The following is a 15,590-nucleotide window of genomic DNA, read 5'->3' on the forward strand; positions in this document are numbered from 1 at the left end:
TTCTGGATCATCCTAGACACCAACATCTCAATGAGTACAAAGATAAAGGCCATTGTCTCATCGTGCGTCCACATCTTGCAAATGTCATGCAAGATTTTCAAATGGATCCCACTTAACACCAGAGGAACATTTACCCAGGCTCTTATCACAAATAGACTTGACTATGGAAATGCTCTCTACTTCAGAGTCCCAGCCTATGTTCTACACTGACTCAAACCCACCCAGAACACTGCCATCAGACTCATCCTGAAAATCCAGCGAAATAACTGCATCACTCCTCACCTAAACAATGTCCACTGTCTCCCAGTCCAGGAAAGATGTAAGTTCAAGCTACTCACCCATGCCTAGAAAGCTTTCCACAACACCGGTCCAGTGTACCTCAGTCACCACCTCAACTTTCACCAACCCACCAAATAACTTTGGTCTGCGTTTCAGGAAAGAGTACATCTCCCTCGCATCAAGAAGGCCAGAAGTGAAGGATGCTGCTTCTGATACCTCGCAGTCATGACCTGGAATTACCACTTGCAACACCTCCCTCCCCTCTACTCCTCCCCCATCAGACCTGCCTTAGTCCGCACCTGGATACCGTCATGGGTGATTAGTCATACTCTACAAATCCACATAACATAAAATAGCAAATTAATTTTGATCCTGTCCCTTTAAGATCAGTCCAGCTCAAAGTGCTAGGCACGTCGCATGTCTATGGAAACATAAGCCACATCCGGACATTAGATGCCAAGCAAAACAGGAAGCATGCAGGCTCACAATGCTGGGAGAGGGCAGGCGAGCAAAGAAGCTTTATAAGTGATGACCTAGTGAGCACTAGTCTATCTGTGTCAGATAGGGATGTGCAAAGAATTCAGCTACTCCGGTGGAATTTGCAGAGTTTTTCCAGTTCCGAAAATTTTTGTGAAGTGGAGCAGAGTTTTTTCTATCACTCGCGCTCTCCACCATTAAGCTGGCCGGTGCAAGTGAGAGAAATTGCTAAGTTGGCGAGCACGAGCAAGATTTCTGAATGCGAGCAGTTGAGGAAGGCCCGACCGCTTATGATGATAAAGCTGCTGCTTGCGTTGAGGAAGATGTTGCTTGAGCAGAAAATCTACTTGAGCAGCAAAAAGAAGTTAGCACCCTCTGGTGCTCTGTGTGATGCCATTCTAAAATATTTTAAAGTGCAGGACAAACTCCTGGCACTGAAAAGCAGCGCAAACAGCATGACTTACCCAAGCTTAGCCTCTTGCGGAACTCCACGAAGTTTTTCCGGCACTTCGCGGAGTTCTGGCACCCAGGCCTAATTTTAGATCTTTTTTATTAGAAACGGTATGAAAAAGTTCTTCAAGTGTTTTCAGAATTTGAAATTAATTGGGTCCGAACCAACCCTTGACAGTTGAAAATGCCAGGATAGCACCAGGACCGAAAGAAAAAAATATAGAAATACTAATACAATAGATAATAGGTAATAGTGCCACTGATGGTTGTAGATTGTATGGAATCTTTGCATGTATAGACAGGGCAGCACTATTGTAGGAATTTAAAGTGATTAGGCTAATAGTGTATATATGGTGGATCTTTTTTTCTGTAATTATGTCAATTTGCCCCTTTGGAAATAGTGGAAAGAATGAGGACTGGGGTACAGGAATTAATTCTACTGTGCCTTCAGACCATGGGAAGAGGGTTCTGATATTGGCATTTCTGGGACAAAGGGTGGATAGGAGGGTGGTTACTGGGGAATTGAGTTCCTGCAGCGAAAGAGTGACACACTTGATGTTCCAGAGCCCTGGAGCCTGATGGCCAAGTTTCCAAGGTCTCAAAGCATCTGAATCTGTGGACACATAGCAGGTAAAGGTTATGCAAATTGGAATGAATGGCTGTAGAATACTAAACATCTTGTCCTGGAGGTGGACAAGTCCTGAGAATGCCAGGTAAGTGCTTGCCAGCCAGGGACTTTGACAGTGATTCTTCATTCCACTGGTAGCCACTTGTGTTTCCCTATGTTATGCTATGTTATGCTATATGTTATGTTATATTACGTTATGTTATGTTATGTCTATTTGTATAGCGCACTAATCACTCATGAGAGTATCTAGGCAATTCGCTGGTAGGTAGGCAATGAACTTCCAAGGTCAGATATTCAAACAGCCAGATCTTCAACTTCTTGCAGAATTCAAGAAGCGATGAGGAGGCTCTGATATGCTGTGGCAGGTCATTTCAGGCGTTCAGGAAGAAGTGAGAGAAGGTATGACCTCTAGTTTTGTTTTTGTGCATCCAGGGTACATTTTGTAATGCACATTCAGCTGATCGGAGGTGTCTTAAGCGGTGGTTGAGTGCATGCAGCTATTGAGGTAGGCGGGCGTATGTTGTGTAATGCTTTAACTATGTGAGTCATTTGAATTGAGTGTGCTTGTTGTAGGAAAGTACCATCTTGCATGGCATGTTACCCCCACTTTTACATGTATGTCAGTTTGTTTTTGCCTGTCTCACTGGGATCCTGCTAGCCAGGAACCCAGTGCTCATAGTTTGTGGCCTGAATGTGTGTACCTGTGTAGTGACTAACTGTGTCACTGAGGCTCTGCTAACCAGAACCTCAGTGTTTATGCTCCCTCTGCCTTTAAAAATGTCACTATAGGCTAGTGACCATTTTCACCAATTCTAATTGGCACACTAGAACACCCTTATAATTCCCTAGTATATGGTACCTAGGTACCCAGGGTATTGGGGTTCTAGGAGATCCCTATGAGCTGCAGCATTTCTTTAGCCACCCATAGGGAGCTCAGACAAATCTTACAAGGGACTGCCACTGCAGCCTGAGTGAAATAACGCATATGTTATTTCACAGCCATTTTACACTGAACTTAAGTAACTTATAAGTCACCTATATGTCTAACCTTCACTTATGAAGGTTAGGTGCAAAGTTACTAAGTGTGAGGGCACCCTTGCACTAGCAAGTACCCGGGGCTCCACCATGGACCCCGGGTACTGCCAAACCAGCTCTCTGGGGTTTTCTCTGCAGCTACCACTGCTGCCACCCCACAGACAGGGTTCTGCCCTCCTGAGGTCTGGGCAGCCCAGTCCCAGGAAGGCAGAACAAAGGATTTCCTCTGGAAATAGGTGTTAAGGGCTGGGGAGGAGTAGCCTCCCCCAGCCTCTGGAAATGCTTTGAAGGGAACAGATGGGGCCCTCCTTGCACAAGCCAGTCTAAACCGGTTCAGGGACCCCCAGTCCCTGCTCTGGTGCGAAACTGGACAAAGGAAAGGGGAGTGACCACTCCCCTGTCCATCACCACCTCAGGGGTGGTGCCCAGAGCTCCTCCAGTGTGTCCCAGACCTCTGCCATCTTGGATCCAGAGGTGTGAGGGCACAATTCGAGGCCTCTGAGTGGCCAGTGCCAGTAGGTGACCTCAGAGACCCCTCTTGATGGGTGCTTACCTCACTAGGTGGCCAATCCTTCTCTGAGGGCTATTTAGGATCTCTCCTGTGGGCTTTTCCTCAGTTAACGACTTGCAAGAATTCACCAGAGTTCCTCTGCACCTCTCTCTTCGACTTCTGCCAAGGATCGACCGCTGACTGCTCCAGGACGCCTGCAAAACTGCAACAAAGTAGCAAGAAGACTACCAGTGACATTGTAGCACCTACTCCTGCCAGCTTTCTCGACTGTTTCCTGGTGGTGCATGCTCAAAGGGCTGTCTGCCTTCACCCTGCACTAGAAGCCATGAAGAAATCTCCTGTGGGTTAACGGAATCTTCCCCCTCCTCCAGCAGGCACCAAACTTCAGCGTCACTGGTACTCTGGGACCCCTCTCATCCTGAGGAGCATGGCCCCTGGAACACAGGTGGTAGACACAAGTGACCCAGACTGTCCAGTGGTCCAACTGTCCAAATTTGGAGGAGGTAAGTCCTTGCCTCCCCTCTCCAGACAGTAATCCTGTGCACTGCGTGAACTGCAGCTGCTAGGGCTTCTGTGCACTTTTGCAAGGAATCCTCAATGCACAGCCAAGCCCAGGTCCCCAGCACTTTGTCCTGCATTGCCTAATTTGCTGAGTTGGCCTCCGGCTTCGTGGGACTTTCTTTTGTAGTGTTGAGATGACTGCCATGTTCAGTCTTCTTGAACCTGTGTTCAATTACTTCTGTGGGTGCTGCCTTCTTGTGCGTGGGCTCTCTGTATTGATAAGGGCCACCTCTGTCTCCTCTCCCAAGAGGCGACATTCTGGTCCTTCCTGGGCTGGGGCAGCACCCTTTTTCTTCAACCGCAACTTTTGTAGCTAGCATGGCTTGTTTGTGGTCGTTCTCCAAGAAAACAACTCTTCATCCTCCAGCACTCCGTAGGACATTTTCTGCATGAAGGAGAAGTTCCTAGCACCTTTCGTTGTTGCAGAATCTTCACCTTCATCCATCAGGAGGCAGCCATTTTGCACCTTCATCCGGGGTTTAGTGGGCTCCTGCCCCCCTGGACGCTTTCACGACTCTTGGATTTGGTCCCCTTCCTTTGCAGGTCCTCAGGTCCAAGAATTCATCTTCAGTACTTTGCAGTCCGTTGTGGTCTTTGAAGAATCCTCTATCACGAGTTTAGTGTGTTTCTGGGGAAGTAGTAGCACTCCTACTTTTCAGGGTCTTGGGGTGAGGTATCTTGGACACCCTTAGTGTTTTCATACACTCCCAGCGACCCTCTACACACTACACTAGCCTAGGGGTCCATTTGTGGTTTGCATTCCACTTTCTTAGTATATGGTTTGTGTTGCCCCTAGGCCTATCCTATTGTATTCTACAGTGTTTGCACTACTTTCTGACTGTTTTACTTACCTGATTTTTGTTTTGTGTGTATGTTTTGTGTATTTTACTTACCTCCTAAGGGAGTATATCCTCTGGGATATTTTTGGCACATTGTCACTAAAATAAAGTACCTTTATTTTAAGTAACTCTGAGTATTGTGTTTCTTATGATATAGTACCTACATGATATAAGTGTTGTAGTAGGAGCTTTGCATGTCTCCTAGTTCAGCCTAAGCTGCTCTGCTATAGCTACCTCTATCAGCCAAAGCTGCTAGAACACTACTAATATAAGGGATAACTGGACCTGGCTCAAGGTGTAAGTACCGTCAGGTTCCCACTATAAGCCAGGCCAGCCTCCTACACTTGTGTAAATGGAGCCAATGTGGAGGAATGTGGGTGAGATGGGGTAGGTTGGGAACGACCCTCACTGCAATGTTTTGGACAGTTTGGAGCCTATTCAGGAGCTATTTCATGATTCCTTCATAGAGTGTGTTTCTGTAGTCATGTCTGCTGGTGAAGTCATTTCGTAGCATCCTCAGTACGTGGAAGCAGGTGGAGGTCACTGCATTTACCTAGGTCAACATGTCAAGCTTGTTGTTGAGAACGATTCCTAGGTTTATCGCATTGGTGATGGGGACGGGTGTGGGGTGAAGTTTGCTGGCCACAAGGTAGAGTCCCACATAGAGGTATTTCTTTCAAAGAGAGTGTGTGCTGAGTTTCAGACAGTTGTATCTCATTCAGGTGTCCCTTCCAGTCATACAGGTGGTGAAGTTGTTTTTTGTTGCAGGGGTCTTGTCTACTAGGGAGGCTATCAATTGGGTATCATCTGCGTAGGAAAGGATTTTGATTCTGTGCCATCTGATGAGGTCTGCCAGTGGGGTCATGTAGATGTTAAATGAGATTGGGCTGAGAGATGATCCTTAGGGGTGCTTCGCAGATGAGGTTCTTGGCTTTTGAAGTGAAAGATGGCATGCTGACTCTTTGTGTTCTTCCTTCAAGAAAGGAGCAGATCCAGTTGAGAGGGGGCCCTTGAATGCCTGTTTTATGTAGTCTTCTGAGGAGGGTGGAGTGGAAGACTGTGTCAAATGCTGCAGAGAAATCAAGTAGTAATAGGGCTGTTGTTTCTCCTCAGTCAAAGATCAACCTGATGTCATCCGTTATTACAAAAGAGGGCAATTATGTTGCTGTGGCTGGGTCTGAAGCCTAAATGGGTGGTGTCTAGGAGTTGGTGTGTGTTGAGGTGATGGGCGAGTTGCTTGTTGATGATCTTCTCCATTACCATCGCTGAGTGAGGAAGATGGGAGATCAGGCCCTAGTTAGATTGCTGGGCTGGGTCTGCTGAAGGTTTCTTTAGTACTGCATTTACCACTGCATGTTTCTGCGAACATTGAAGTGATGATGGAGGAGTTTAGGATTCAGGTGAGTTTTTTGCTTATTGGGAAGATGTCCACGTTGAGGATCTAGTGAAGGCAGGGGTCTGACAGGAACCTGTAATGGATGGTTCCCATGATTGTGGCTATTTCTTCTGTGTCTACTGTTTTTCCAAGCAGTCAGGGTGTTTCCAAAATCTTCAGTCAGTTCCCTGGCAGCAAGGTTGGTGGGGTCTTTTGTGGGTTGAAACTGTTGTAGATGGTTTCAATTTGTAGGTGAGGAATTCTGAGAGGTTGTTGCATAAATATTTTGAGGGAGGATGTTGCTTGCAGTGGAAGCTAATGCAGTGAAATCTTTGACTGTGAAGATCTCTTTGCAGCTATTGCTGCTGTTTTTATGTGCTCTGATAGAGCCTTTTTCTTGGTTTCTCTGATCTGCTGGTGGTAGCATCTCAGTGCCACTTTGAAGGTGTCTTTGTCTGGTTCTGTGTGGACTATTTTCCATCATCTCTCCTGTTGTTTGCAGCATTGCCTGGTTGAGTTCATTAGTGCACCAGCTTGCTTTCAGTTTTTTTTTTGGTTAATAAGATTGCGGGGTGCCAGGTACTTGGCGCAGTCTGTGATTCATTTGTTGGGTTGTTTGATGTCACACTTTAGGTTGCTGGTGTGGTTGGGCTGGTTCATGCATAGAGTGTGACATCAGTTTGCTTCCCTGATGCTGCCCCAGCTGCATCTAGCAGGCTGGTGGTGGTGGTTTTCGCATGGCGAGGGGAGTTAATTTAGAAATAGACAGTAGCGTGGTCAGTCCTGGTGTGGCTGTAGTAATTTTGATGTCATCAAAAGTGGTGAAGATGAGGTTGAGGGTGTGTCTGGCAGAGTGTGTTATCCTGATGACAAGTTGAGTTAGTACAAGGTTTACCATACGTTTGAGGACTGCTATGGAACTGAGGACATTCTAGTTTTCCAGGTGGAAATTAAGTTCTCCTAGTAGGACGTAGGCTTTTGCACTGATGATGGGAGAGCGACAAGGACTACGGTGTTGGTGAAACTAGCCCTAGGTACAGGTGGGTGGTACACAATGGTAAAATTCAGTGTAAAGGTTGTTGAGATTCAGAGTTTCAAGTTTAGGTACTCCATGTAGGGGGTTACTTACTCAGTGACTGTGGTGCAGCTGACTGTTTCTTTGAAGATTTTTGTGATTCCTCCTCCTGGTTTCTGTTGGCGATCCTCCTGAGTAATCCTGCATCCTGCTGGGACAGCCATGGCAATGTTGGGAGCTAATTTGGTGGGTAACCATGTTTCCATGAGGAAGAGGAAGTCCAGGCACTGTTGTCCAGAATGTACCAGATTTCTGTGCCATGCTTGCTAAGTGAGTGGGTGTTGAGGGACATGCATGATAGTTTGTTACGAATATGTACTTTTTAATGGGAGTGTAGTGTGTGTGTGTGGGGGTAGTGCTGGTGTGGAGGGTGTGTTCTTACACATGAAGCAGTAGTGGTGCAAGTGAATGCTCTTTTTGGGCTGTGTGGTGTGGCATAGCAGCAACAGAGGACAGGCATCTCGAGTTGAGTGACAGGAGGGAAGCTTCTGAGTAACCTTGGTGCAATTGGACTGCGGCCCAGCATGAACGGGCACAGAAGGGCTTGCCAGACAATTTGCTGTCCATGAAGGATGGACTTTAGGAGATTGGCATAGTCTAAGCAAGAGAATAGAAGAGAGTTGATGGCAGTTCCTTAAAGAAAAAGAGTGATGCAGGAGAGTGTCTTCTGAGAAGTGTAAGCTGGAGGAAGGTACATTTGGTCATTACGCGTATCTGGGTGAACAAGGGTATTAAACCAATCCAGAAAAAAACACTAAGCCGTAAACGCATAAGGAATGCAGCGGTATAAGGGGAATTGCAATCCACAAGGTTTAGCAAGCATCTCTAGAGCTAGCTGGTGTGTACAGAAAACGTAACAATGGAAAGGTCAGGTTACATTGGTATGCTAATGTAGTAAAGCTGTGGTTTAATTGTGTCGACAGAGGCCAAATAATTGTGCTTGAACAGTGACAAACCATGGCACCCTATCTTTGCGCTCTGGAAGGCAGACTCTTGGACCAGAGAACAGCACTATCAGCTGCCCACAGGAAGGGGTGGGGGAGGGGGATGCAGGGCATATAGCGGGGAGGTGGGGTCAGTAAAAATAGAAAATTAATAAACTTACCTGCCCGTCCGTGATCCACCACTCCCGCTGCCTCTCGTCGTCTTCCCTTCCCAATCAATCCTGATGCTTTTCTTATGCTGTGACACAGTATGAAAGAAGTGTTGTGATTGGCCTGAGCGGGCAGAAATGCTGCTCAAGGATGGAGTGGGGCACTGAGTTTGGTCCCCACCTGGCTGTAAAATACAGCCGGGTGGAGAGTTTCCAAGTACGTATGTCAGTTTGGCCAGCCTCGGACAGCTAAACTGACATGCGCACTTAGAATTGCACCTCTACTCCTCCGCCACTTGTTGAAGTGGAGGAGGCTGGCCTCACCCTGCCCTATAAAAGCAGAAAAATAAAGGGTTAATAAAATACTTTTATTATCCCTTAGCGGAGGGGCCGCCCTGGAGAACAGTGTTGGGTAAAGTGATTTTTTGGGTACGGCACGCATATTATGAGCGCAGAAAGTGCCATTCAACCGTTTTCTTAATAAATGTACCCGTGGCCTTTCCTTTCCAAAGAAACAGCGTGTTGCCTCATTATTATTTCATTCAAAGCCTGTGCAAGCACGCAGGATTGCGATTGCTAAGCAGGTAGCCCTAGCTTTAACATGTATATTATTATTTTTGGAACATCAAGTTATAAAAGTGAGAATGACACAGAGAACAATATTTTTATGTGCAACAATTACTCAACTCCAGACAATCATATTAGAAAAATAGCGTTGGCTCATCTTCATTCCATTCTAATTAAAAGCAAAGAAAACCTTAGAAGTACATAACATGTTCTGTTCCTATTGAATTTAGACGAAGGGCAGACATTAATATTTGATTTAGCCACAAAATTGATACCAGGTCACTTACTAGTATCATTGAGGGAAACAACTGAAAACAAGGCAGCACAAACATTTTTAACAAATATTTGAACAACAGAATTGGAGACTGATATACAGAAAAAAAATCATGTTTTAATGGAAACGCTTCTTTTTGCATTTTTCCTTATTAGTTTTGATCTCAAAACTCACAAATTGTTTTCTGTTTAACTCTCTACATCATCTCCACATCATCACATTGTTACGATACGTCGTGATTCCCTCCCCTCTCGCATTAAAGTTCATACCGTGTCATTCATGACTCCTACATTGCTATTTAGGTAGAGGGAAGACATACTGGGGGTAATTCCGACCCTGGCGGTCAAAGACCGCCAGGGCCGCGAATGGAGGAAGCACCGCCAACAGGCTGGCGGTGCTTCCCTGCCCATTCTGACCGCGGCGGTAAAGCCGCGGTCAGAAAACCGGGTCCGGCGGTTTTCCGCCGGATTTCCCCCGGCTGGACAAATCTGCCAGGGCAGCGCTGCAAGCAGCGCTGCCCAGGGGATTCTGACCCCCTTCCCGCCAGCCTGTTTCTGGCAGTTTACACCGCCAGGAAGAGGCTGGCGGGAACAGGTGTCCTGGGGCCCCTAGGGGCCCCTGCACTGCCCATGCCACTGGCATGGGCAGTGCAGGGGCCCCCTAACAGGGCCCCAGCCTGCTTTTCACTGTCTGCCTAGCAGACAGTGAAAAGCACGACGGGTGCAACTGCACCCGTCGCACACCTGCAACACCGCCGGCTCCTTTCGAAGCCGGCTTCAGTGTTGCAGGCCCCCTTCCCGCTGGGCCGGCGGGCGCTAACATTGTTAGCGCCCGCCGGCCCAGCGGGAAGGTCGGAATGGCACCAGCGGTCTTTTGACCGCAGTGCGGCCAAATGGCGGTTCCCGCCAGGCGGGCGGCAACCGCCACCCGCCGGGGTCAGAGTGACCCCCACTGTGTCATATCATGCCCTTTTGTTGTCCTAAAAACGCAGCAGTAAAAGGAAAGGAAAATCAAACTCGTTACAGCATTGCAAACAATAACATTACTGAACCGATATTTAACTGGCACCTTAATAATTCACATTCACGTTATTCAATGCGAAAAAAGGAAATGACTACATTTGGATCGTGTTTAAGAGCTCAAAAAAGATGTGTGACTCCCAGCTCTCCCAGGTTTTGTACGGAAATCATGTTGGTCACCACTCAGTCTGAGACACCGTTCTGCATCCGAGATTGCGACTCGGAAATTGCGAGTCGGACAGACTCGCAATTTCCGAGTCGCAGTCTCAGAGTTTGCTACATGTGGCCCCTAACTTTTGACTTTGAGCCAACCTCATTCCACCAGGTAACCACGATTTGCACTTTGATGATTTAGGAATTCAATTTCCCTAAAAAAAAAATTACAAAATCATAACTCCAGCTCTGATTGGATTTAATTTGTTTTGGTGTCATTGTGTTTATTAACACTTTCTCCATGTTCCTTAATTGGTTTGAATTTTTCTTGTGTTTTGTTTTCACTTTATAGCTGCTTGTGTGCTGCATGCATGCTTTACACAGTGATTTTACATTAAGCCTGACTGCCTTTCTGCCAAGCTACCAGAGAGTTAAGCACAGGTTTATTTTGTGTTTTTTGTGGTTCACCCTGGCAAGGACTGTGGTCGTTGCCTAAGTTGGGCTTGCACCCCCCCTCAATCAATAACACAATTTTGTATACAACTCCTGTACCATGCCCCAGATCTGCCTTATTACCTGAATCAGTGACATATGTTTTTTAGGACCATGGATTTGAGGAGTAACCATATGGGTAACTCCAGAGAGTATAGGACTGATCCAGGGCAGACGTACACGTATTTTTTCAAGCACCACCCAGCCACATTTTTAAGTATATTATCTGAAATTGTGCCTGGTAGAGCACCCGTTATTTAGTCCAGTATTCTGTGCCTTTCTAACCCCAAAGTCACATCATTTCGATCTGGGTTATCCCTCTCTGCCAGTCTGAGCAACTTTCACTGCAGTTGAGCTGAAGTATATTACAACTTCTACTTAGGGGCCCCTAAGTCCCCTTCCTTGAGAACAGCATATAATTTTGGTAATGCTACTCTGCATCTACCTGCTCTCCATATTATTATGGAAATAAATATGCCCTGTAGTTCCTTAAAGTATGATTTCTTGAGCACCACTAGTATGGGAGTATATAAATACAATAACCTTGGGAGAATCAACATCTTACAAATCGCAACTCTCCCCATGGGCCTGCAGTGTCGCTGAGTCTAAAATTGCAGGGATTGCCATTTCAAGGAAAGTACTTTCCACAAATTCCTCTCATTAAGATCTGACTCACCATAGTTAGATTTAACCCTTAGTTATTTTATACTATTCACTTTCCATTTACGTTGCTTGTGTTAGCTCGTCGATCCTTAATAAGTAAACTTACAAGGTGACGCGTATAGGTTGATGGACCTTCTGATTCGCATGGAGTATCCTAGTTACACAGTGACAAGTGTACACAATAATTAACGCACAGTTTAATATCATTAATCGAAACATTATCAATTTAATCAAGAAGACCAATTTTATTGAAGCACCATGACCTTACAGTCATGAATAACCACACCTCTGTATATGTTTTAGTAGTTTTATTGCCCTTTGGTTACAATACTAAGGCAAAAGGTTAATTCAAACTTTATTCAATCCAATAACACATCTAATCAATCAAAGATGCCAGAACATAATCTAATCAAAGCTTGCATCAAGATACATTCTAGAGCATTAGCACAAATCAGCAAGAAGATCAATCCAAACAACCCAGTCAAAGGCATAAGTTAAGCAGAATTTGTCTGTCAATCAATTGTCAATAGTCGTGTCATGTACTCTCATGTAGAGAAACCCTAACCAAGCCAGATCAGCGTGAGCATGTGGGGTGTCATGCAAAAACAATTTAGAACACATATTTGAAGAAAAACATCTAAGTAAGGTATGCTATAAAAACAGCGCAGTTGGTACCTAGAAAAGAAAAGCAATGCATTTCAGTCACATTGTCATATATACCTATCCTTGGTATGGGTCAGCAACAGAGTCAACCTACGTCCTCAGGTTATCAGTCGATCACCATCACATCAGGCTCTCAGTCAGAGAGTCGAGTCCAGTGACAGAATCTCCAGGCGCTAATGATAAAGTCTGCTCAAGTAAACTCTCTTTTCCCTCTCCATCTGCATCTCTCTGAAGTTTTCTCCTTCTGTCACGATGTTATATCAAAGTTACCCAGATTGTCCCCCCAATTCCTAATTGGTAAATCAGGCATGTGTTATTTACATTAGCCAATGGATAAAACACACCAAATCTATGGATTCTAATATTTCATGTTTCCCAAGCTGTTGATTGGTTCGTCCTGCGATGTCCTCATCATCCGGCTCGTCAGGTATCAAAAATGTTGCATGTTCTTCTCCAGTCAGTGTCTCCATTTTTCAAGTCCTGGGAAAGTACACCTCGCCTGGCTTACATGACATTTGCTACAATTCTGCTCCCCTCATCTCTTGTCCGTCGGTTCAACGCAGAAAATTCTAACTAAGCAGACTTAATTCAACAATGAGCGGTTCATGCACATTAGCTTCTCTACATAGCAAACTTGGCCACAACTTTGGCTAAGTTAGCTCTACAATATAATGCAAAACATACGTTATATATCTCAATATGACATATTACTACATCATTATTACGCATTTTCAACATTTCACATATTTTTATTCACTTTTTAATATTATTCGTGAATCTTGGTGACCACGCCCCGTGGGCACATTTTCAAACGTGCACATTAATTTTCTACGTTAATTTGATTTATGCACATTTTCTTTATTCTAAATACATAAACATTCATAAATTAATTTTGATTAACATATCTGCTTCAGCACTTGACTGGCATCATCACCGGATGCTTCTCAGGCATTTTAAGCAAAGGGAATAGACGTGACCTGTTGCAGATAATTTTGAATCACGAGGAATTTTCAAAGTTGCTTTAAAGTTCTATCAGCAGTAGTACATTAGTACTATTGGCACGTAAGTACTTTGAGGTGTTTTCCACATATAACAAGATTATATGAATTTTATGCTCAATCGTTATCCCCCAAATAACTCACTTCAATAGTAATAAGCAAGTCAGTGGTTCTGGAGCCAATACAAATATTATGTGCAACAGAAGACATCCCTGCTTGATGCACCTTGTAATGTGTATGGGGTCAGAAATCAGTGCACCTGTGCCAACCCATGCTGCTGCTTCGGTATATAATAATTTCACCCAACTCTGAAACTCCAGGTCTACCCCTAATTTGTCCTGCACCTCAAAAAGAAAAGACCAGAGCATTGTATCAAATGTTCTTTCAATATCAAGAGATGCTGCCAAGTGCTAGATTTTGCAGGACCACATCCATTTCATTATCCTGAACAATCACTATGCGAGGGAATGTATTTCTACCTGGGATTAACCCGTTTTGGTCTGTGTCTATTATAGTCTGTGCTATGGATAATAGACAATTCGCCAATATCTTCCCAAGAACCATGCATTCTAAGTTCAACCGTGACAAAGGTCTGCATGACTCAACATTCAAAGGTTCCCTAACAGGCTTTGTAAGAACCACTATTAGGGCCTCTCTCATCGATGACAGCAAATTGGCCCTATTTATAGCCACAGTCTATACCTGTAATATGTGCTGCTCCAGCCCCGAATTATGTGCTGCATGAAAATCCATCAGTATCGATGTTTTTACCTTGTTCTGTTTGAGTAATGGCCACATTAATCTCCTCTAACGTGACCTGAGATTCCAGTTCCTGTCGCTGCAAAATATTTATGAACGGCAAAAAAAAGCTGATCCAAATGCCGTCTAATATTGTTCCGGCCTATTTACAGTGGGGCCTTGTAGAATCTTCTACATTACGTTTCAAATACCTGGTCGATCTCTTCCTGCTTATTGACCAGAGTCCCACCCTAAGTACATATGGCACCTATTGGAATTGTAGGAGTCTCCACTTAAAACAATCAAGCGAGTAAAGTACCTGCCTTGCATCGAGTCATGTGTTGACATGCAATATATTGTGTATAATCCATTCGACACACCCTACCAAGCGCCTCTTTAGACTCCTTCCTCAGGTCTCCCAGAGCGAGAAGTGACTTCTGATCAGTTAAATTTGTATTTTTTTATTTTCCAGTTCTCTCACATGCACCTTCATGTCTTCAAACCCTCACGTAATAATATTCTCTTCGATTTCTTACATACCCTCTAAGCAGAAACTTAAATACATCCCATTTCCCTGCCCGTCCAAGGCCATTTCCGTATCCTCGGTAAAATACCGCTCTAGCCGTCCCTGTCCTCAAAATGCCACATCCTGCAATGCCTCAACTGGGAAAAGCCAAATGGGAATCTTTGGGCGTCGTCTTCCCCATGCCACAGAGATCATTAGTGATCTGTGATCGGATATTTTATGGTCAGATACTCTAAATCAATTGCTTTATCACAAGCCTCTGCTGTGCAGTAAGCCATATCGATTCTGGTGTGTTATGCACACTCACCTGAGACGTGTGAATATTCTTTGGCTTCAGGGTGCATTGCACTCCATATATCTGTTACCGGTGTGGATAGCCGAGTATCATAATAATGTGTTGGAACATGCAAACAAGCTGGCCCCTAGTACAGGTCGGGCGGATCTATCCAGATCCAAATCTGGGACACAATTAAAATCTACAGAATTGCTGAAGGCCAACAGATTACCCAGGGCCGCTCGCTACTTGAAATGCAGCCCGTTGGCTAAAAGCTTTATCTATATTGAAACAAGATAAAACTAAAAAAATACTATTTCCTCAGTTTAAACGCTCACATATTTTATTTGTAAACTGCAAGAATTCTTTATTCTCCAAAATAATCAAGATTTGAAGTTAAATTGCGATCCTTTTATAATGCTCACATGACTTTCAAGGTGTCACATTTCACAGATCACCCAATGCATTTAGATACGTCAAACCCTTCTTCAGGGGTAGTTACATTAAAAAAATAAACATGATTAAAATCACGTACAAATGGGGCATGGGAACCTCTGCACCTCATCACATTTGTACACCTATCAAGTGTGAAATGATAACCCAACTAAAGACATGTGATAGTTGCTACTTTAAAGAACCGTAGTTCTTCATGTGTGTTTGCGAATTTAAGCTTGAAATATTCCAGGTGTGCGGTTACTGGAGAATCATTTACACTTGAGTTCCTTGACTAACCAACAAATACTCACTGTACCCCCCCCCAAGTAAATGTCTTTCAGCGAGGTATAATAAAGCTGTTACATTGGCTTACGATGCAAAATGAAGAAACAAATCAATGTATTACCTCAATTAACTAAGAAATGTGGAACCGAAGTGAGAACTGTTACACAGCGCTTAAAACAA

Source organism: Pleurodeles waltl, chromosome 4_1 (assembly GCF_031143425.1).
Source record: "Pleurodeles waltl isolate 20211129_DDA chromosome 4_1, aPleWal1.hap1.20221129, whole genome shotgun sequence".
Taxonomy (NCBI): Eukaryota; Metazoa; Chordata; class Amphibia; order Caudata; family Salamandridae; genus Pleurodeles; species Pleurodeles waltl.